The following is a 23,961-nucleotide window of genomic DNA, read 5'->3' on the forward strand; positions in this document are numbered from 1 at the left end:
ATTGGATCACTGATAGTGGTTGTTCACATCATATGACCGGTGATCAGAGCAAATTTATTTCCTTGAAGGAATTTGATGGTAGTGTTGTCAGATTTGGCAATGACTCGCCCTGTATGGTTAAAGGCAAGGGAGTTATTTCTCTTAATGAGAGAGTAGTGCTGACGATGTTTATTGGGTTGAAGGTATAAAGCACAATCTTTTGAGTGTGGCACAACTTAATGACAAAGGATACCCACTAGATTTTAGAAATGGTATGTGCAAAATATTTGACAAGAAAGGTGAATTGATTACAACCAGGAAACAAACTAGAGGTAATTTGTTTCATCTTAATCCTAAATTTAGAAACTGTTTGATTGCAAAGATAGATGATAGCTGGCTTTGGCATAGGAGATTTTGTCATATAAACTTTGATAACATTGTTAAAATGAGCAAGTCCAAGATAATAAGAGGTCTACCTCAGCTAGACAAACCGGTTAATTCTCTTTGCAAAGAATGTCAGTTAGGAAAGATGACTTCTTCAACTTTTAAGAGCAAGTCCTCCCAAGCATAACACTTGTTAGATTTGGTTCATACAGATCTATGTGGACCAATAAGAACAAGAAGCATTCAAGGTGATAGATATTTCATGATCTTCACTGATGATTGTTCAAGGATGACGTGGGTCACATTCTTGAAGGATAAGAATGACGCTTTTGGTAAGTTCAAGGCATTCAAGGCCTTAGCTAAGAAAGAGAGTGGAAAAAAGATAAAATGTCTGAGAACATTTCAAGGTGGTGAATTTACTTTTGAGGAATTCACTAAGTACTGTGATGAGAATAGTATCAAATGATTGCTTTCTGCACCAAGGACACCACAATAGAATGGTATCGCAGAGAGGAACAATCGGTCAATGGTTGAAACTGCTAGGACAATGTTGATATAAGGAGGTGTAGCAAAAACATTTTGGAAAGAAGCTCTAAGTACATTGATCTACACAATGAACCAAGTTTTGGTGAAAAGAGGTAAATATAAAACCCCTTATGAATATTGGTATGGAAGATCACCTAATGTTAGCTATTTTAAGATATTTGGTAGCAAATGTTTTATTAAGAGAGGTGATTACATTAGCAAGTTTGAAGCTAAGAGTGATGAAGGCATATTTCTTGGCTATTCCACCAAGAGTAAGGCCTATAAATGCTTCAACAACTGGACACATAAAATTATTGAGTGTTGATGTTTGAGTAGATGAATGTCCTGAAGTCTCAGAAGGAACTAGTTTAGAGAAAAAGGATGAAGATCCCTGCATTTTGCTCATATTGCTTGGCTATTCCACCAAGAGTAAGGCCTATAAATGCTTCAACAACCAGACACATAGAATTATTGAGTGTTGATGTTTGAGTAGATGAATGTCCTGAAGTCTCAAAAGGAACCAGTTTAGAGAAAAAGGATGAAGATCCTTGCATTTTGCTTTTGGAACCTAAAACTGTTAAATTAGAAACCAGGAAAGAAAATTCTGATGCACCTGTTCAACTGGAACAAATAAATTCAGAAGAAGATGATAATGAAGAAGCTGAACCTGAAGAGAATGACCATGTTATTCCTAGGTTTGTGAGACTGAACCATAGTCTTGAACATATTATTGGGGATAAGGATGATAGATTACTAACTAGAAGGAGATAAGAGAGAACTCTTACACTATCTCCACCATTGAACCTAGAAGTGCTAAGGAGGCATTTGGTGATGATGATTAGGTTAAAGCTATGGAGGAGGAATTAGATCAAATTGAGAAGAATAACACTTGTCCCCTAGTACTCCGACCGGTAAATAACAATGTGATAGGTACTAAATGGGTATTTAGAAACAAGTTAAATAAAGATGGTGTTGTAGTTTGCAACAAGGCAAGATTAGTTTGCAAGGGTTATGCGCAAGAAGAAGGAGAAGATTTTGGAGAAACTTTTGCACTAGTAGCAAGACTGGAAGGTGTCAGAACTTTACTTGCATTTGCAGCCCATAAGAAGTTCAAGGTATATTAGATGGATGTTAAGTTTGCATTTTTGAATGGGATATTAGAAGAAGAGGTATACATAGAGCAGCCAGATGGTTATGCTTTGACAGATGAGAAAGACATGGTATGCAGATTGCATAAAGCTTTGTATGGATTAAAGCAAGCAACCAGAGCATGGTATGAACGACTTCATAAACATCTAATGAAGATAGGATTTGCAAGAACCAATGATGATAGTAATATTTATCTCAAGTTTGAAGGAGATGAAATATTGGCTAGTGAAGTATTTGTTGATGATATCATATTTTTAGGCAATGATGTCATGAGCAATAGTTTGACAGATGAAATGAAAAATGAGTTTGAAATGTCTTTAGTAGGGGAAATAACAAATTTCATAGACTTGTTGATACAACTGTAGACATTTAAAAATGGTCAACGCTTGCAGAGTCATACTTTAACATTGATGCATTGCCTTATTTTAGGGTTTTTGTGTTGCATTAACATTTCTCCTATGATTAGCACTTGGTCTTTATCATTTGCGAGCATCGAGTCATTCTTTTGCATTCTTCATTTGTCTCACTTTCGAATATGGTCTTGTCGATAACAATCTTTAGTTATGATTTTGGTTGATCTTATCCTATCGCATCAATGTACGTATTCATTTGTCATCATTTTGGACATCATCAATCCTAATAAGGGTTTTGTCCTCTTATCAATCTTGTCATCTTGCGATCGATTTGTCATCGATCATTGTCATTTTCAATCTTATCATCATGCAATCAATTTGTCATCGATAGTTCTCGTTTTCAATCTTGTCGTCTTGCGATCGATTTGTCATCGATCGTGGTCATTTTCAATCTTGTCATCTTGTAATATATTTTGTCATCAATCATTGTCCTCTTGTCAACTTTGTCATTTTGCGATCGATTTTTCATCGATCATCGTCATCTTCTCAATCATGTCAATTTGGATCAATTAGTCATTGTTCCTTGTCAATTGGCTCATTTCTCAATCAAATCATTTATCAGCATTGGTCTTTTATCAAGTCAGAATCATGATCAAATCGAATCGATATCAATTATCCTTCATCAAGACCTAATTGTCATCCTTGCATTTCTAATTCATCTTCTAGGGTTTCATGATTTAGTCATTTAAGCTTGTTTGTCATTTCTCCCTCTAGGTTAAATAATTTATTTATTTATCCTAGGTCTTCTTGTCACAATTAAATGTTTATTTAATTGGCTAACTAATTCCTCCCTCTTTGTGAATTAATTAATAAATGAAAAATTGTTAATTAATTCACTTAATTTCACCTAATTTACTAATTTCTCCTAATTCCTAATTTCCTAATTTTCATCAATTTCAATTTTCTAATTTCTTAATTTCTAATTCATCTAATTCTCAATTCTCTCCTATTTTTCTCCTAATTTCATGGGAATGACATTTCAAGTTGTCATAATTTGTTATAATTGACAATCAATCAATTTTGACATAGAAATTTGTCATAATTTTGTCAAAATTATCAATCAATCAATCTTGCATAGAAAGTGCAAATTTGTCATAATTTGTCATAATTGTCATTCTTGATTTGAATTTTCATTTGAATCACATTCATTCTTATCTTGTCTTTTCTCCAATTTGTCTATAAATTGGATGAATTTCTTCAATCAAGGTCCCTAGTCGAATCAATCACGCTTCTAGTATTCTTGCGCTACCATCTTGTCTACTTGCTTTCCCATCATGCTTATGCACTAGTAGGTGAGATCCACAAACAAAGCTATTTGAAGGAGAAAGAAGGACAATGGAGCCACATGAAGAAGACATCTACATTTGGTTTTCTTAGTTTTCAATCTTGAATGTCTTGTTTTCATGTTTTCATTGAATGTAATTAGGATTGGTCATTGCAATTGAGTTTTCGTGATTGAACTAGGCTAATATTAACATTGCTTTGATGATTTCCACATTTCCTAGCTACATTAATTGGTGAACCCGACGTGAACTAACCCCCTAATCATTCTTTTGAGTGCTTTTGAGTTGATTTGTAGTTGAAAAACCCAAGAAACAAGGTAATGCAGGGCTTTCTGAGAACTTCTGCACCTGTGTAGGAGCAATCTGCACCTATGTCAAGCATTCTGCACTTGTGTCAAGGACTTCTACACCTGTGTCAAAGGGATCTATGCCTATGTTATTGCATTATATGCCCGTGTGACATTCTGCGCCTGTGTAGGGCCAGAAACAGAGGTAAAAAGCAGTGCTTTTTACTTGCAAATTGTTTTGTTTTGCATTCTATTTCTGCTTTTTGTTTTTTTGGTACTAATTCTTTGTGTAGCACCTTGGCATTATGCATGACAAAGACAACAAATGAAACTACTAGCACATTTTATGCAGGTTCGATAGTCAAAGAATAAACAAATTAAACTTTTGACTTGGTGATTTTGCAGGTTGCCTTATACTCCAACTAAACCTTGTGTTTGTAATTCATCATTAGGCACCTAGTTTTGATTGCTAAGTAGGATGGAATGAACGTATATTTGCTTTGATTGTTGAGTTTGACATTGGAGTAGGAGAGTATGCTCTCATCCTTCTTAGGGTGATTAGAAATCTAGATCTTCGATACCATTCTCATGTTTTGATTGTTTGTTACCTTTAGAGGGCCTCCCTTCTCGACCATTTGCTTTCTTTTGCAAGCAAGTGACAATCATGAGAAGGGAACAAAACAAAGTGAGTATAGCTAGAATACCTTGGCATTATAACTCACTATAAATAAATACCTGATGGGCAAAAGCTTTGAAGGAAGGGTTATGTGGGAATTGTAGTTACTTGGGAAGTGATGACCCTTGGACTCTTTCTCATATCAACATCTAAGTAGGGCCTCAAGGACTAAATCATGCTTGCACGACTACATTTTTTTGGTATCTTGGTGGGCTTAATGTCTCAATCACACTTGCGTGACACCAAGGAGTAACGCTTAACAGAAATCCTTACTAAACACCTTGTATTTAGAGGCCAAAAATCCTTCTAGTTGCTTGAGAAGGACAAGTTCAGATACTTGGAAGAGATACTAAGTTTGCCATGGGGAGATTTCCATGGGGACTGATGCTTGGCTGCCTTGAGAAATGAGTGCCGTGGAGGGGAGCCTGTGGGGTCAAGCATCTATGTATTCTCCTTGAATCTCATAACGAGTCTACCTCTCAAGTACCTACTGTCCTTGCCTACCATAAGAAATGTGTGAATGAGCATGATTGTCTTGAGTCTAAGTTGAAATATCTTGTTTTCTTTGTTTGTCAAAAGTTGAGTTGTGTCTCATTTCAAAAACAAGACAAATTGATTCAAAACAAGGTTAAACACAAGAACATTTCATCCAACAAAGTTCAAAACACCTTCAAACATGGTTGTCAAACACTTTTCAAAATCTTGTCTCAACATTCATGTCACTTAGATTTAGGTTCATCTTAGGTTTGCATTTTGCAAATTCATTGTCAATTACCAAGGTTAAGTTTCACCTAGGTCATACTCCTTTGCATATCAATAAGGGTCATCCATTTGCACGTGTCCTTTTGCATTAGAGTAATACCATTTCATAATTCAAACTTAGGTTGACATTGTCATACATTTGCATTTGCATCCTTGTCCTCATAACATTAGGTCACATTTGCATACCCTAGGTCTCTTCATCAAGCTTAGCTCATTATCATATCATATTAAGATCACTTGCATAGTAATTGTCCCTTTGCATATAGTGTCAAAACTAGGTTTTGTCATACTTGAGTAATCCAAATCTTTGATAAACCCTAAGTCATTGTTAGGAAGTCTAGACCTTATCAAACTTTTGTCTTTTTGTCATCAATGTGATTTGGTCAAACCTAGCTTAGTATCCAAGCATATAGGGGAGACATTGTCATTTTGTCCTTTTGTCACTTGGTCCTTTTGTCCTTTGAGGTTTAGACATCATTTCAATTTCCTAAGGGTCTCTTTTTAGATTTGCATTCCAAAAAGTTTGTCAAAATCTTGAAAACAACAAAAACATAGTTTGCATTCTTGCCTTAGATTTGGATCTTCATTTATTTAGTTTGCATTTAGTTGCATATCATACATTATCTTTGAAAAATTCCAAAAATATTGCATTTGCATAGTGACATGCCTGTTGAAACAAGATCAAAATCTAAGAAGATGGGCAAACCAACGTATCAACCCATTGACAACATATCAAATTCACAATTTCAAACTAGTCAAATAGTACAAATCGAAGGTTCGTCAAACACATCATTACCACCATATGGAATGGTTCAACTTGGACTACCTCCATTATATGAACCAGTATTTGTACCCATGAAACCAGGACAAGGGAGTGTTCCACCAACACCAAGAGGAAATGCACCTTTCGATTGGAATCAACCAAGCCTGCAACATGAAATTCGAACATTACATGAGGAACAAACTCTTTCACAAGGGTTTGGTTCAGATCAAGGCATTCAATTGGAGACAAATCCAAATATTTTACCAGATTTTTCATTAGATTCTGATGCCTCTGATGATGTTGATATGTTCCTTCAAGATCCAAAGTTAACAAAAAAGATGGATAAATTCTTGAACAAAGTCTTTATGATGTTCCCACAAAAATATCTTGACATGATGAGTAATGTGACCTCCTCAAGTGAGCAAATCAATGTGCAAAAACAACAAGGCAATGAGCTGTTAAGTTTCTCTCCACATCCAAATGAAGAAAATGTGGAAGAAGAAACTCAACCTACCTTGATGAGTAAACATGCTTCAAAGGCATTGACAGTGACAATTCCTCAAAAGTCACCATTTGAGACAATAAATAATCCATTATTTAACACAACACCTATAACACAATATCAAATGAAGACCACACAAATATTGATAGCTGTCCCTCAACAAGAAGTGGTTCCTCACATGCATAAAATTGGATCAAAATCTAAGATGCAAGAAAGCTTCACGACTGGAATGCCTGATCTCACTAATGTCCAAAACAATTCCACAATGCAACAAAGTTCCTATGTCCCATTAAGCTCAATATATTTGCCAAACACTATTGTGACAGATCCTTCGATAATGGTGACACAAAGAGCTACAGATAATGATTTGCATCAACAAAAAATGTTGCAACAATTGAGTAATACATGAAAGGTACAATCGAATGCGCAAACAAACAATGGACAACAACAACAATACTGCATTCGATAACAAGTTGCAGCACCCTCTGCACTCTTACAAGTTAATGCAAACTTGCAACCACCACAATGGATTGGACAAACAACACAGCAAGTCAACACAAGTGCCATACCCCATCTTAAGGAGAAACAACAAAAACCACCCAAACAAAGTTTTTTGCAAATGATGGGATTTACACCATGACAACAACAATTGGCACAAAGTCAGCAAATTCTGATTCGTCAGCATCAACAACAACATGTGCCTCAATATGTGCCAAGACAAACAAGCTATCATACTTCACAACCGCAATTGACGTCTGTGCAATATCAACAACACCCTCAATTGCAATATCAACCTACACTACAAACGATAATCCCACCACAAGAAGCATAGCAACAAGGTCAATATCAAGGCATGGCACAACCACAACAACAAGAGGTGTACCAAGAACATTATATATTAGAGACACCAAAGACGGCAATTTCAGAGCATCAACAACCGATCGGAAACACGATGTATCGACAAAGAGTACCCACCAGGATTAATGATGGACCTCCAAAATTTGAGACAATTGCGCAACAGCTTGAGAAGTTGCAATGACAAGTCGATGCATTGGAAACCAAAGGAACAAAGAAGCTGTACACAGATCAAGATTTATGTCCTAATCCATTTGATAAGAGCTTATACATGCCTCCCTTCCCTAAGCATTTTGAGGCACCTAATTTTGAGAAATATAAAGGGAATGGTAATCCAAAAGATCACATTTGAGCATTTTTTGTGGCATGTACTGAAGTGAGTTATGAGGAAACATATTTAATGCGCTTATTTGCATGAAGTCTCATGGGACAAGCCATGGATTGGTATTCGCATCTGCCAATAAATATAAAGACTTGGTCGGAATTGGCTCAAAAGTTTATATATCACTTCGCATTCAACATCGACAGTGACATGACCATGTCAGATTTATGCAACACCAAGCAAAAGCAGGGTGAACCATTAGTGACTTTCTTGCAATGATGGCGAAGCTTGTATAGTCGTTCTTCCCTAGATATACCTGAAGAACAACAAGTGAATTTGTTTATCCAAAATTTGGTCCCAGAAATGATGTATGAACTAAAATTGAAAAGTCCTAGTACTATTGAGAAAATCATTAAGAAAGGGATGAACATTGAAACCGCTCTTGTAGCCAAGGGAATCATTAAGCTCAATAAAGACAGTGACAACACAAACAATTCAAGGGATAGAAATAGATTTTGGTACAAGAACAAGAATATCACTAATGATGGAGTTGTTGATGCAAGAACGGTGAATGCAAATCAACCCCTGTTCACAATCAAGAAATTGAGTGTTCCTAATATGTCAACTATGGAACAAAATCAAACACCAGTAAGCAATGTTACTCAACAGCCGCAATACCAACAACATACTCAACAATACACTCAACAATATAATCAACAACAAGGCCAACAACAAAACCAGCAATGCAAACCTTTCCGATCAAGGGATGGACCTCCTCGACAATTTACGCCATTGGGAGAGCGTATTGAGTCAGTAATGAAATAATTAATACAAGCCAAATTTATCAAGTTACCAGATATCAAGGTAGAACCAGTGGTAAAGCTGCATTGATGGAATAATAATGCATATTGTGAGTACCATCGGTCAAAAGGACATAAAACCACGTCATGTTTTCAATTGAAACATATGATTCAAGACTTGTTAGAGCAAGGAGTAATTGAGGTAGATCCACCCAATGTGACCTCTAACACTAATCATACAATTTTCAAAACTCCTTTGCTTGATCATGACAAGGGTAAAGCATCTTCTTCAAACTCTGCCCAAACAACAAATTATGCAAATACTGGTTATAACAATGTCATCAATTGTTTTTGAGCATCAAATGAGTATGTTGCCACCCTAAGAATAAAGGGACAAGATCCTTCTTGCGCAGTCACCACTCGTCGATCCAAAATAGTCCTGAAAGGAGCTCCTGCAGTTCCTCCCAAATCAACTCCTGTGAGTCAGTATAATCTCCTAGATCATCTAGGAAAGACACCTACACAAATATCAATCCTTGAGTTGTTGAACATGTTCCCCATGCATCGTGCGGTCCTAGATAAAGCTTTAATTGAGTCCACTATCCCGACAGACATTGATGTTGACCAGTTTCAAGCCCGAATTGGACATCTAGCTGTTTCCCAAAATGTTGCATTTTCTAATAATGATATCTCACTTGATAAGCTCCCTCATAATGATCCTTTACATCTTGAATTATTTGTCCATAATTGCAAAATTTGACGAGTCTTGATAGATGGCAGAGTGGGTCTTAATATTTGTACCTTGAGAGTGGTCATTGGCCTTGGTTATACAGAAAATGACATTGATGCTTCTAGAAGAATAACAATCAAAGCATGTGATGATGCTGAGCGCCCATCTAAAGGGATAGTTACATTACCTATCAGAGTTGGTCTAGTGACAGAAAACACTTTCTTGCAGGTCTTAGACCATGATCTCCCTTACAATATGATTCTTGGCCATCCATGGATCTACGCAATGAAAGCAGTTCCATCCACCTATCATCAATGTTTAAAATATCCTTACAATGGAACTGAGATAACAATTCCAGGAGATCCTAATCCATTTCAATTTTGTGCTACTCTAAAAGATTCCCCTCAACAGCAAGTCCCAGTCAATAGAGAGGCCCACTCACATAGTTATGTGGATCCTAATGAATTGTTAGATGTTGTCAAAGGAAAATTGAAGATATAGGACCAAGGATGCGGAGAATATTCAATGGATCAAACATTCCTCATCGGGAATTTACCAATATCTCCAAAATCATATGGCAAACCACATTTGTTACAAAAGGAACCTAAGGTAGTTATTCAATATCATCCTCCCACTACATTTACAAGATGGGGTGAACTTGACAAAGAAACTTTAGATGATGATGTCATAGATTGGCTTTATAAGGATCCAACTGAGACCCCACCTATCAGGTTGCCAGTGGAACGGTACAACAAAGGATTTACTATGTTGTAGAAGAAAGGATATCATGGTTGTAGTGGCTTAGGCCCGAACAAGAATGGAAGGCTAGAACCTGTTATACCCAAGATGCAACCTCCAACTTTAGGGTTAGGTTTTGTACCATTGTGAATTGGATCCTCATCTACAAAAGTGACCACGTGTGGAAAAGGGCATGACTTTGATGATGAAATAACACCTAAGGATGCCTGACCTGAAATTGATTCCAATGAATGGGAGTGGAGTTCTTTTTCTTCTAGCTCCTATGCCCTTGACAATGTTTTCCTTGACCCTGATGATTTGCCTATGGAAGACAAACATGAAATAACTCCCCCTCCTAAAACATGTCCTAATGCTTGGATAGAGTCATTCTGGGACCCAAGCTCCGAATTAGATACAAGCAGTTCAGACAGTGATACCACAGACGTTTACATCTTTACCATCTCAGTCCTCTCTCTCCTTAAAACCGATGATGACATGCCCCTCATCTATCCCTAGCTTATCCAACATGACCAACAAGAACCACTCACATTGGATTGTTTTCAAAATGATGAAGCAATTACAGAATTCCTTGGACTACGGGAAGGCATACCACAAGGTGATCATAAGGTAGGATTTGCTATTGATATGGATTCCACAGCATATTTTGGGGAGTCAACTCCATCTTCCAGTCATTAAAATGAAAAAAGAAAAGAAAAAGTAAAAAATCAAAAGAATAGATCTTTGAGTGAAAACCGTAAGGCACTCTCTGATCATGAAAAAGTAAAAATAAAAAACATACCTGCAGGTGAAAACCTCTCTGAGGTGCCCAAAGGTGGAAGAGTGGACATACCCCTATCAAGTTAGGATAAATCAACATTGCTTGTGGAAATGACTGAAGAGATAAATTTGGGTACACCTGACAACCCTAAGGTCATTCATTTCGCTGCTTCTTTATCAAAACAGGAAAAGATAGATTTTGTCAATTTCTTTCTTGAGAAGAAGATCAACTTTGCATGGTCCTATGCAGATATGCCTGGCCTTGATCCAGAATTAGTCCTTCATCACTTGCCATTAAAAGAAGATGCCAAGCTTGTCAAATAGAAATTTAGAAAGATCCATCCCCAAGTGGCTCTCTTGGTCAAGGTGGAACTAAAAAATTTACTAGATGTGGGCTTTATCAGACCCATTGATTATGCAGATTGGATTTCAAATTTGGTATCAGTTAGCAAAGTAACTAGGGGCATCAGAATCTATACAGATTTTAGGGATCTGAATAAAGCATGCCCTAAAGATGACTTTCCACTACCAAATATAGACATCATAGTTGACATGACTGCTAGATATGAGATGCTTTCATTGATGGATGGTTTTTCTGGCTATAACCAAATTCGCATTGCTCCTGAAGATCAACATAAGACTACATTCACATGTGCTTGGGGTACTTACTACTGGAATGTGATGCCCTTTGGTCTTAAAAATGTAGGCGCAACATATCAAAGAGCGATGATGACAGTTTTCCATGATTTCATGCATACTTTGATGGAGGACTATGTTGATGACTTATTATGCAAATCTGTCACAAGAGATAGTCATCTAGCCATCCTGGGCCCAATCTTTGACCAAATGGAAATTTACAAGCTTAGACTCAATCCAAAGAAGTGTGTCTTTGGTGTCACAGCCAGCAAATTACTAGGGTACATTGTTTCTCACCGAGGCATCGAAGTCGACCCGGCCAAGGTTAAAGCAATAATGGATATGCCTCCTCCTTCTAATCTCCATCAACTATGAAGTCTGGAAGGAAAGCTCCAGTCAATCCACCAGTTTATAGCTCAGTTGGCAGACAAATGTCATCCATTCCAGCATCTATTGCATAAAGGAGTCACTTTTAAATGGACTGAGCAATGTCAATCAACATTTCAATCTCTCAAGGACTATTTGTTGTCGCCACCTATTTTAATGCCTCCTGTAGAAGGAAAGCCATTTATATTGTATATTTCTACAACTAAAATGGCACTAGGAGTTCTCTTGGCCCAACAGGATGAGAATGGCAAAGAGCAAGCTATTTATTATATCAGCCAGACACTAGTAGGCTATGAGCTGAATTATTCAACTATTGAATGGGTATGCTTAGCAGTGGTCTTTGCAACACAGAAACTCCGACACTATATGTTAAATCACCAAACATTGCTGGTTGCAAAAATTGATCCCTTGAAATACTTGCTTAGCAGAGCAGCTTTGACGGGTCACCTAGCAAAGTGGGTTATGATCCTCAGTGAATTTGATATTGAGTAGATGGAGTGGAAGGCAATAAAAGGACAAGTCATAGCGGATCAACTTGCAGAGGCTCCTATTTATGATGATCATCCCATGTTGACAGATTTTCTGGATGAATCAGTCTTTGCTCTTACATCTTCTAATGAATGGAAGTTATACTTTGATGGGTCCCATACCAAGTTCGGATCCAGAGCAGGCATATTGTTTGTCAACCCTCAAGGTGATGCTATTCCCAAGTCCTACAGGATAACTTTTCATTGTACCAATAACATTGCAGAGTATGAAGCACTGGTCACAGGACTCTAAGTAGCGGTCCACTGAAACATCACACATTTACAAGTCTATGCAGATTCTCAATTAGTCATCTGACAAGTGAATGATGACTACAAAACAAAAGATGAAAAACTTATTCCCTACAAGCATATCGTAGATTTCTTCAAGACAAAATTCACGACTATCCATTTCAGTCAAGTTCCAAGAATGCAAAACAAGTCAGCAGATGCGATGGCTACGATTGCTTCCATGTTAAATATGCCCCACAATATGGACAAATGTGAATTTTTGGTCAAACAGTTGCTTGTCTCTTCTTTTGACATTCCAACAGCAGATGTGATGTGTGTTCTTATTGGTCCTAACTCCCCATGGTACAATGATGTATATCAATATTTGAAATCCCAAACCTTACCACCTAACCTTTCTGCTAACCAATGCAGAGCCTTCATTCGACAGACAGCCAAATATGTCATCATTGCCAACACCCTTTACCGTCGTTCCTTTGGCCATACCCTCCTCAGGTGTTTGGATTCTAACGAAGCACAAATGGCTTTACACGAGGTTCACGATGGTATATGTGGGGGCCATTTCAATGGTTTGAGCTTAGCCAAAAAGTTGATTTGTGCTGGGTATTATTGGCCCACTCTGGAAAAAGATGTTCATGATTTTGTTAAGAAGTGCTACAAATGTCAGATCCATGGAAATTAAATTCATGCACCAGCCCAAGAGCTTCATTCTGTCATATCTCTGTGGCCTTTTTCTTAATGGGGATTGGATCTTATTGGCAAGATTCACCTGACATCTGCAAATGGACACAAGTTTATCATTACAGCCATAAAGTATTTTACAAAATGGATCGAGGCTATCCCCATGACCTATATCACTGGTGTGCAAATTTCAAAATTCCTATTAAATTATATCATATGCAGACATGGGGTTCCCCATAGTCACAGATAATGGTCGTCCCTTCAAGAATAAAGATGTCAAGGAACTCTATGAAAAGTTTTGTATCCAACACCATTTCTCTAGTCCATACTATCCACAGGGTAATGGTCAAGCCGAAGCATCAAATAAAACCATTATCAAGATCCTGAAAAAGGTTGTCAATGACACTAGTCGAGATTGGCATGTACAGTTGAATCCAACACTATGGGCTTATCACACTTCTATCCACACACCTATTGGCGCAACACCTTATTCCTTGGTGTATGGTGCGGAAGCCATTTTACCCTTGGAAGTGGAGATTCCTTCTTTGCATGTTTCCTTGCAACATCTAATTGATGATGAGACACACAGAGTCTCTCGGTTGCATCAGCTTGAGATGTTAGATAAGAAATGTCAGACAACCCTGACACATTTGCAAGCATATCAAAACTGTCTCCGTCGCTCTTATAATAAGAAGGTCAAAGGGCGACACTTCGAAGTGGGAGATCTAGTTTTAAAGCCAAACCCCAAGAATGTACAATCTACTGACATCATCAAAGGCAAGTTTGAACCTAATTATGGGTTGGGCCTTTCATAGTTACTGCAGCCTATGGCTCGGGGGCATATCAACTTGCCACCCCAGAAGGTGAACCTTTGTCTGATCCTGTAAATAGCATGCACCTTTGCAAGTACTGGGCATAATTTTCTATCAGCACTTCTTCAAGTATGATCCTGAAAAAATACAAAAAAAATCAAAAAAGCAAAAAATACAAAAAAAATCAAAAGATCAAAAAAAATCAAAAAAGCAAAAAATACAAAAAAAATTAAAAGATAAAAAAAAATACAAAAAAAATCAAAAAAGCAAAAAATACAAAAAAAACAAAACAAAAAGATCAAAAAAATAAAAGAAAAGAACAAAAAAAAAAAGAGTAAAGAAAAATGATTCACCCTCTAGTGAAAACCTGGCAAACAGGCGCCATGTGTAAGAATGATCATTGCTCTGTCATCTATCATGACCTCTAGCTATGCTTTCTCTCTAAAGATTTATCGTGTCCATCCTTGTCCTGACCCAATGTTCTGTTTCAAGCCTGTAATTGGTCAACATCATTGTCTTGCATACTCCATTTCTTGTGCATATGTTTCGGTCCTGGCCTCTATATATGTCTTTCAGATGTGCATTGGGTACGTTCCCCTTGTCATGATCAATCACTAGAACTTTTGAATTTAAATTGTCCTGAAATAATCTAAAAAAATTGAAAAATGTCCTGAAATAATCCAAAAAAATTGAAAAATGTCCTGAAATAATCCATTAAAAATTGAAAAATGTCCTAAAATAATCATAAAAATTGAAAAATGTCCTTAAAAAACTCCCTAAAAAGTCAAATAAAGTCCTGAAAAAAAATGAAGACAAAAAAATTGCAAAAACTCAAAAAGCAAAAAAAATAAAATATATCCCCTTTGTGCATAGACAGATCGCTGAGCATCCCTCCAATGACACACAATCACACACTGTGCTATAATGAAATCATGCATTAACAGATGAACTTTTTCACTCAAACCAGACATTCAAACTGATCACAATTGTCTTCTCAATCAACATCAATATCATTTGACTTTGTCACTACTATCATGGGTCTTATACAGGGTGTGGTATACTCGAAACCAGACTGTGTCTTGTCTTAGATGGGGTACCGCATGTCCTGAAACTAGACAGCATGATCGTCCTATCAACACTTTCAATTTTTGACAATGAAGATCAAGATGTTTGTTTGACTTGTTGGAATTAGCGAGTCTTATCATTTATTGTGTAGGATTTTGCCAAGATCAAGGGCATAATGAAAAGCATAAAAGAGACAATAGAATGACAAGAACAAATTGTATTCTCATCAATATGCAAAAAATGATCAACTGGATTAACCAATACAATGAATAGAGGCCTACTTATATAGGCAAGACCATATGGATGTATGAGCACACGGATATGACATGTGGCTCAATGAGAAACAAGGGTAGGTAGGGGAAATAATATAATATTCCACAAGAGGTGGATGACCCACCGAATGTGGAGTGTAACAACAAAATAAGACCACAAAAGGTGGAATTTCTCCTACAAGCTCTATTCCTATGTGCACACTTCCCTAAGTGTCTCAAATCCAAACTACAAAGAGATGCATTATCCTAAGGTAACTTAAGTAAGTGTAATAATATCCAAAATGAATATTTATTTACACCAACACCCCCCCTTAAGTGCAATTTAGGGGAATGAAGACTCAAGTCAACAATGCAAGATGGGTTTTGGCTACAAGGCCATGATAGGTACCCATGTAAAATATGCAAATGCAAGCAAAACTATGCAATGCAATCTCTCACAAACGGAGAAAGGGAGAAAACCCAGTGGGAAAAAACTCCCTCCCAAAAGAGAGATGAATGTACAAAAGACTCTCAAAGAAGAAGGACAAAACCTCAAAGAGGAAAAAGTCCCCCCCATAAGAGAGGAAGGAGAAGTCAGCTGACCCCCCCTAATGATACATCCCACACCCCCAAGAGAGCTCGCAACTGCTGGAACTTACTCTCAGTGAAAGGTTTGGTGAATATGTCAGCAACCTGCTCTGTTGTAGGACAATACTGCAAATCAATGACCCGCTCTTGGATGAGCTCTCGGATATAGTGCATATGAATCTCGATATGTTTGGTCCGCGGGTGCTGGACCGGGTTCTTCGAGATTGCAATAGCACTCTGATTGTCACAATGTAGAACTGTCGGCCGTGGAGTGGTGAATCCAAACTCTGTGAGGATCTGCTAGAGCCAAATGGTCTCAGTTGCTGCATTAACAGCACCTCGATACTCAGCCTCAATCGAAGAGAGAGCAATAGCATGTTGCTTCTTGCTCTGCCAACAAATGGGGCCCGTACCAAGGTGAAAACTGTAACCAGAAGTAGACTTACGATCATCAAGATCGCCATCCCAATCAGAGTTTGTATAACTAACCAAGCGAAGTCCTGTGCCTGCTGCATAGTGAATCCCATAGTGATGTGTACCCTAGATGTAATGAAGGATGCGTTTGGCGGCTTTCCAATGAAACTCATGTGGTTCCTGCATGAAGCGGGAAACCATGCCAACTACAAATGAAATGTCAGGGTGTGTATGACTCAAGTAGATGAGACTACCCACAAGCTGATGATACAAAGTGGCATCAACTAGTGGAGAAGAACACTGAGCCTCAAGCTTGACTCCTAAAAGAAAGGGAGTCGGGGCAGGCTTACAATTAGCCATATGAAAGCGTGCAAGTAGATCGAGAGCATACTTGGGCTATGATAGTGTAATCCCGGAAGGTGACTGTGAAATCTCTATCCCGAGAAAATAGTGCAAAAGACCCAAGTCAGTCATAGCAAATCTATCATGCAAAGTAGATTTGACCCTGCTAATGATGGATGAAGTACTCCCTGTAATGATCAAGTCATCAACATAGAGCACAAGTATCAAGTGAGAGTCATCCTGTCGCAAAATGTAGACATTCGGATCCAAATGACACCTAGTGAACCCTGCGGAGAGAAGAAAGGAATCCATCTTGGCGTACCAAGCCCTGGGGGCCTGCTTAAGGCCATAGAGAGATTTCCTTAGTCTGCAAACCAAGGAAGTATCCTGGATGAAACCCTGTCGCTGCTCCATATAAATCTCCTCATCAAGATCACCATGAAGAAAAACACTCTTCACATCCATCTGATGTACAGCCCAACCATGAGCTGCAACAATAGCAAGTGTCAAACGAATGGAGTTCATCTTGGCTACGGGTGCAAAGGTCTCAGTATAGTCAACACCTGCAACCTATGAGAAACCTTTCACAACAAGTCGAGCCTTATACTTATCCACACTACCATCCGTTGCAAACTTGGTCTGATAGATCCACATACATCGAACCATCTTTCTCCCCTTAGGGAGATGGACTAGATCCCATGTGTTGTTCCTCATCAAGGAACTATACTCTTCCTCCATGGCTTGGTCCCACTCAGGAACCCCTAATGCTTCCCTAAATGTCTATGGATCAGAAGCAGTAGCAATGAATGCATGTGGAAGATCCTGATGTTGTGATCGAGTTCTCTGTGTATCTGAAGGATCCCCAACAAGAGAACCCACGGACTCAAGTGTCTGGCGAGCCCAACGAGGTGTAGGTGGAGGTGGAGAATGAGGCTCCTCAACTGCAAGTGGACCCTGTGGAGGTGTTACCTTGTGAGTCAGAGTTGAAGGAGTCTCATCATCTGAATCACTAACATCACTATCCACAATGGAGGAAGGTGGAGGAGGTAAAGAGGCTAAGCTAGGAGAGCTTTCCTCAAAGTGAACACTCCTCTCAATGAATACCTCATGTGTCTCTAGATCCATCAATATGTATGCCTTAACACCCTCAGGATATCCAACAAATATGCAAGGCCGACTCTGTGGTTCCAATGCCTTGTGTTTCTTCGGAGGTATGCAAGCCCATGTTGGACACCCAAAAACTCTGAAATGTTTCACAATCGGTTTCCTACCAGCCCAAGCCTCAAAAGGAGTAATACCTTGCAAAGCTTTGTGAGGAACCCAATTCTGGATGTGTGTGGCACAACTGATAGCCTCTGCCCAAAAGGTGGGATCAAGAGAACGTGCATGTATCATACAGCTAGCCATTTCTTTGAGAGTTCTATTCTTGCATTCTGCAACCCCGTTTTGTTGTGGAGTGTATGCGATAGAATGCTGAAGATCAACCCCCTCAAATGTACAAAAATCCTCAAGTCTTTTGTTCACATATTCCCTTCCATTATTTGTATGAAGAATCTTGACCACTTTCCCTGATTGTTTCTCCACACGAGTCTTGAAGTCCTGAAATCTATCAAATACTTCACTCTTATGAATGAGAAAGTAGACCCAAGTGAAGCAGGAGTAGTCATCAATCAAGGTGAGAACATAGTGGGCCTTACTAAATGAAGGTGCTGGAAATGGACCTGCTACATCACTGTGAAAAAGTTGAAGAACTTCCAAAGCTCTCCAAGTTTTCCCTTTATCAAACTTCTCTTCGAGATGCTTGCCCATGGAAGAACCTGAACATACACCCTCTAAAAAACTGATTCGAGGTAGACCTGTGACCATGTCTTTAGTGCTGAGCTACTGAAGATAGCGGTAGTTGAGGTGACCAAACCGCTCATGCCATAGCTTACTTTCTGAATTTGAATGAGTAAGCAAGGCCCTAGAAGGTGAACTTGGCACAAAGTGGGAGAATGAATAAAGCCTTGACTTGTCATTGACTTGTCCCACAGCTACCAAGGCATCATCATCAAGTTCCTTTACCACAACTGAATCTGGTGTAAACTCAACCTTTTTCCCATTCCCATAGTGAGTGATTTGGTAGATGGAGAGAAGGTTGGTAGACAAGTTAGGAACATAGAGAACATTCTCAAATGTTCCATCATCCATGTCAACTGAACCTTTCCCTTCAACCTCTACTTGTGTATCATCACCTATGTAAATGTGAGGTACCTTAGATGGCTCCAATGAAGAAAACTGCTCCTTTGTAGAACCCATGTGATATGAGGCACCCCAGTCAAGTATCCATTACTGTGAAGAACCTGTTGTAGCCACAAATGCTTGCCCTTTTCCCTTAGACTGTGAGGAAGAGGAAGGAGATGAATCCTTCTTTGTGTAGGTGGATGGCAAGTTGATGTTGTTTTTCTTAAGAAGATTGGTTAACTCATCAACTTGCTTTGCGTGGCATTGATGCTCATCATGACCATACTTCTTGCAATATGCACAAGTTGGTTTATCCTTCTTAGGTGGTGTCCCCTTTTTGGAAGAGGATGAAAAATTGCCTTGTGATGGAGAGGATGATTTCCCTTTTTCCTAGTGTGGCTTAGACTTAGAGTGCTTCTTCTTCTTGTTGGAATCTTTGCCTTGACTTCTTTGATTCCCTTGATTAGCCACCAAAGCCATGGACTTTGAAGACTTGAGAAACCCCATGTTCAACAACTTAGATTGTTCCAATATCAACATTTCTGTGAAAGCATCAAAGGAAGGCATAACATAGTTTGGAAGCTAGATACAAATGCTGCATATTCTGGTGCAAGCTTATCCAACAAGTTGAATATCAATTGAGCATCCTTTTTGTCAATTCCACAATCCTTAAGCTTTGCTCTTAGCTCATTTGCTTTGGTGACATAATCTTGGATTGTATCAAAACTCTTGGGATCCAAGTTGGTGAACTCATTGTCAATCTGGTAACCTCTAATTTCATCAACTTGACCATATAATTTCTTAAACATATCCCAAGCCTCTTTGATTGTTTTACACTTCTCAATGTGAAAAATGAGGTCATCTAATACATACTTGTGTAAGGTTCCAAGAGCCATGCAATTCTTTGTGAGTCATTCTAATTGAGCATTTGGATCAACCTTAGGATCAGGTGGTGCTGTTATTGTTCCATCTATATTGTGTGTGAGACCCTTTTCCATTAATTTACTCCATACTTTAATTTTCCATGATGCATAATTATGTGGAGTTAAAGGTGGAAATTTATTAGGACTCATTGCAACAAAAATGGAAAGAGGACAAAGAGAGGCATAATCACACAAGACACCCCCCCAAATTCACTCAATCAAAGAACCCCCCCCCAAATGTGATGATTTGGCACTTTATAAGTAGTGCATATACAGTGGGCCACTTGCAAAAAATGGCAAAGTGGACTTCTGATTTACAATTTTACAACTGCCTTAATAAGGCCAAAAGAGACTCAAACTGATAATGCAAGAGATCTAACTAGGATCCAAGCAATTTACAAGTACCTAATAGGCCAAATAAGACCAATATCTGAAAGTACAATTTCCACTCAAAATATCTAAAATCTGATCATAGATTATGAAAGTAGATGAAAAAATAAGCACTTTCAAAAAAAATGGCACTTGAAAAGGAGGTCGTATGAGCTCAAACGAGGCCTTTGAAGTTGCAAAATTGAGGATTGGATAGGTACAGCTGAGAGAATCCAAAAATTCTAAAAAACTTGTGCACCAAAATCAGAAAATAACCACACCACTATGAAGATCATGAAATTTTATCCCATTTCAAAAAAAATTGCACCAAAAAAGGAGCAAAAATGAGCAAGATATGGCCTTTCAAAGTTGGACTGCAAAACTGAAAAGCTCAATGGAGAGGGGTCAAAAAATTTCCAAAAGTGTTGATGTGGCACTGATGTCAGCAATTCACTATGTTAAATTTGACAACCGTATGACCATCACAAAAACTTCACCTCCCTGTTGACTGGGCGTCCGTACTGTATGGACGACTGACTGTGCAGTATGGCTGACAAGGCGTACGGATCGGACGTGGCAGACAAAGGTGGCCATGGGCCAGTGGCCTCCTGCCACATGGCAGACGTGGATCACTGGTTTAAAAACTGTTGGCCGAAGGAGGTGCTGCTGGAGACGGGAGAGACCGGCGGGCCTGGTGCCGAGGGGGCCGGCGACGGCTGGGAGCCGAGGTGGTCGGCGGGAGAGGTGACTGGCCGGCGGAGGTGGCAGCTGCATGCAGAGTTAAGTGGCCGACGGCAGCTACATGGACCTACACGGGCGGTGGTGGCAGGTGACGTGTACGCAGCGTGGGTCACAGTTCTGACAACAGGTACGTCCTGCAACCTGCGACACATGCACTACGGGTACGGGGGGGTCTGCGGACCCCCAAACACAAAAAAACTTCTTTTTTTTCTTTTTTTTAAAATTTTTTTTTTTTTTTTTCAAAATTTTTGAAAAATAATTTTTTTTTTTTTTTGAAAAAAGATTTCGAAATCCGTACGATAATAGCCAAAATGGGGAGAAAAAAATTTCTCACCAAAATAGGTCAACTTTATAGTCGAAATTTATGGAAACAGCCTCCCAGATTCAATGGTGATGTCCAAATCGTTGTATGACGCCCCTAAAAAATGAAGATCCCCAAATCCAAAAATAGAAGCCTTCCACAATGTCTCCAAAGACCAATCGATGAAGCCCCAATAGCTATGATACCATGTAGGATTTTGCCAAGATCAAGGGCACAATGAAAAGCATAAAAGAGACAATAGAATGACAAGAACAAACTGTATTCTCATCAATATGCAAAAAATGATCAACTGGATTAACCAATACAATGAATAGAGGTCTGCTTATATAGGCAAGACCATATGGATGTATGAGCACACAAATATGACATGTGGCTCAATGAGAAATAGGTGTAGGTAAGAAATACTAAGGGTAGGTAGGAGAAATAATATAATATTCCACAAGAGGTGGATGACCCACCGAATGTGGAGTGTAACAACAAAATAAGACCACAAAAGGTGGAATTTCTCCTACAAGCTCTATTCCTATGTGCACACTTCCCTAAGTGTCTCAAATCCAAACTACGAAGAGATGCATTATCCTAAGTTAACTTAAGTAAGTGTAATAATATCCAAAATGAATATTTATTTACACCAACATATTGATTTATCTTCGATCATGTTCCTATGTTGCTCGATGATGTCACTGAGTGATTTAGAGTGACTGGGATGGTTCATGGTCCCTTTCTTTTTTGTTGTGTTTGTTGTTTGTGGAATGTTTGTCACAAACTAGGGCAACTATATCATTGGGTGTCTATGGTAAGTACATTCACTTTGTGAACGCCGCACATACCTCGACCCTTGATGTATGCACCCTAGGATGCTTCACTCATTCCTTGTGTGTGATGTGTCTGTCTTTTGCAAAAAGGGTTGCGTTTCAGCTCTGGCCTTCAATGCCATGATGCTAAGCATCCATTTTGCTACATTAAATAAAGGTTCTCACCTACAAAGTGCATTAGTGAAAGCAAGTTTTACTTCGTCTGTAATTGTCCTTTGTCTCATTTCTTCTTACTAACATTTCTTCCGTCAGTTTGGGCAGTCAGTTTAGTCTAGTTCTTCGATCTCCACCCAAAAACACATATGTTGCATCCTACATCCATTTGGTTAGTACATTTGCATTACATCAAGCATTTTATCCATTTCATATTATAAATGCATCAAAAACACATCAAATGTATCCATACATGTTCCACAATAAACAGTGCATACGTCATCCATACATGGAAAATAACATAAGTCATAACACATTGCATCCCATCATATCGATGCATATCATATCATATGTCAAAATAATATCGGAGTACAAAATTGGATTGTCTGTCCTAAGTATGGCCCGTAGGTTGACTATATAATATCACACTACATAATGTCAACTGTCTGTCGTAAGGAGCACGTGCCTCTGTCACTGAGTGCTCCCTCTATCCTCCTCATCCCTGCCATGTCTCAAGGATGATGTCCCTCTTGCCCCTGGTCCTGACTGTGGTGGTCTCATAGGTCCACTCACCCCCATGCTGCTCACTGACCTCCGAGAGCGTGCCCTGCTCTCTATCCTCAATCATGCCCGATATGAAGCTACTCTCTGATCTGGTGGAACTGCACTCTCATATAGTGTCCTCCAATGGTGTATCTCCTCTCCGGTCTCTACCACCATCTGTGCCATCTCATTTGCACTGGCATCCCTAATCGACCCAATATACTCAATGACTCTCTGTCCTTCTTGTTGTGCCTGGGTTATTGCTACATCTCGAGCCACTATAAGTCTGGCTATCTCCACTCTGAACTGATCCTGCTCTGTCCTCAAGATAGCATTATGTCTCTCTAATGCCGCAATATGATCATGCTGACTCGCTATGGTAGCCCTGTACATCTCCATCTCCTCTATCCTAGCTGTCTCCGGCTCTATGGGTATATCCTGCAATGACTCTTGATCACCTGAATCTGGCTCATAATCTTCATCTTCATCATCTCCATCCTCGTCATTCCCCTCATCCTCGTCATTCCCCTCATCCTCCTCATCCTCATCTCCCTCCTCTCCAACGAGTGGGAAGTCCTCCTGTCTCAGGTACTGGAATCTCAGGATCTGTCAATGGCACTGGCCGTCATCGTGCAAACCATCACTCATACTCCTCTGTCATCCTGGCATCCACCACATCTGATCTCCAATCCCACTGTCTCTGCTATAGCTGTGTGAAGTCAGCATATGCTATGTGTGGCTGAATCATCCTTCCCCACTGACTCGTCTCTCTATGAGATCGGTCAAAGTGTGCAGTCCCTCTAGGTACATCCTGCCTCTCTCCAAACTATTGTCTGACTCTCTCTGGTAGGTACATCTCAATAACTCTTTGGTGATTCACTGGTCGCCCAATCAGGTATCTCTCCTGTCTGCAATATGGTAGCTCGTCACTATCATCTGACCATCTAGGGCAATCAAGATATGGCCTCCATATGAACT

This window comes from Cryptomeria japonica, chromosome 5 (genome assembly GCF_030272615.1).
Source record: "Cryptomeria japonica chromosome 5, Sugi_1.0, whole genome shotgun sequence".
Taxonomy (NCBI): Eukaryota; Viridiplantae; Streptophyta; class Pinopsida; order Cupressales; family Cupressaceae; genus Cryptomeria; species Cryptomeria japonica.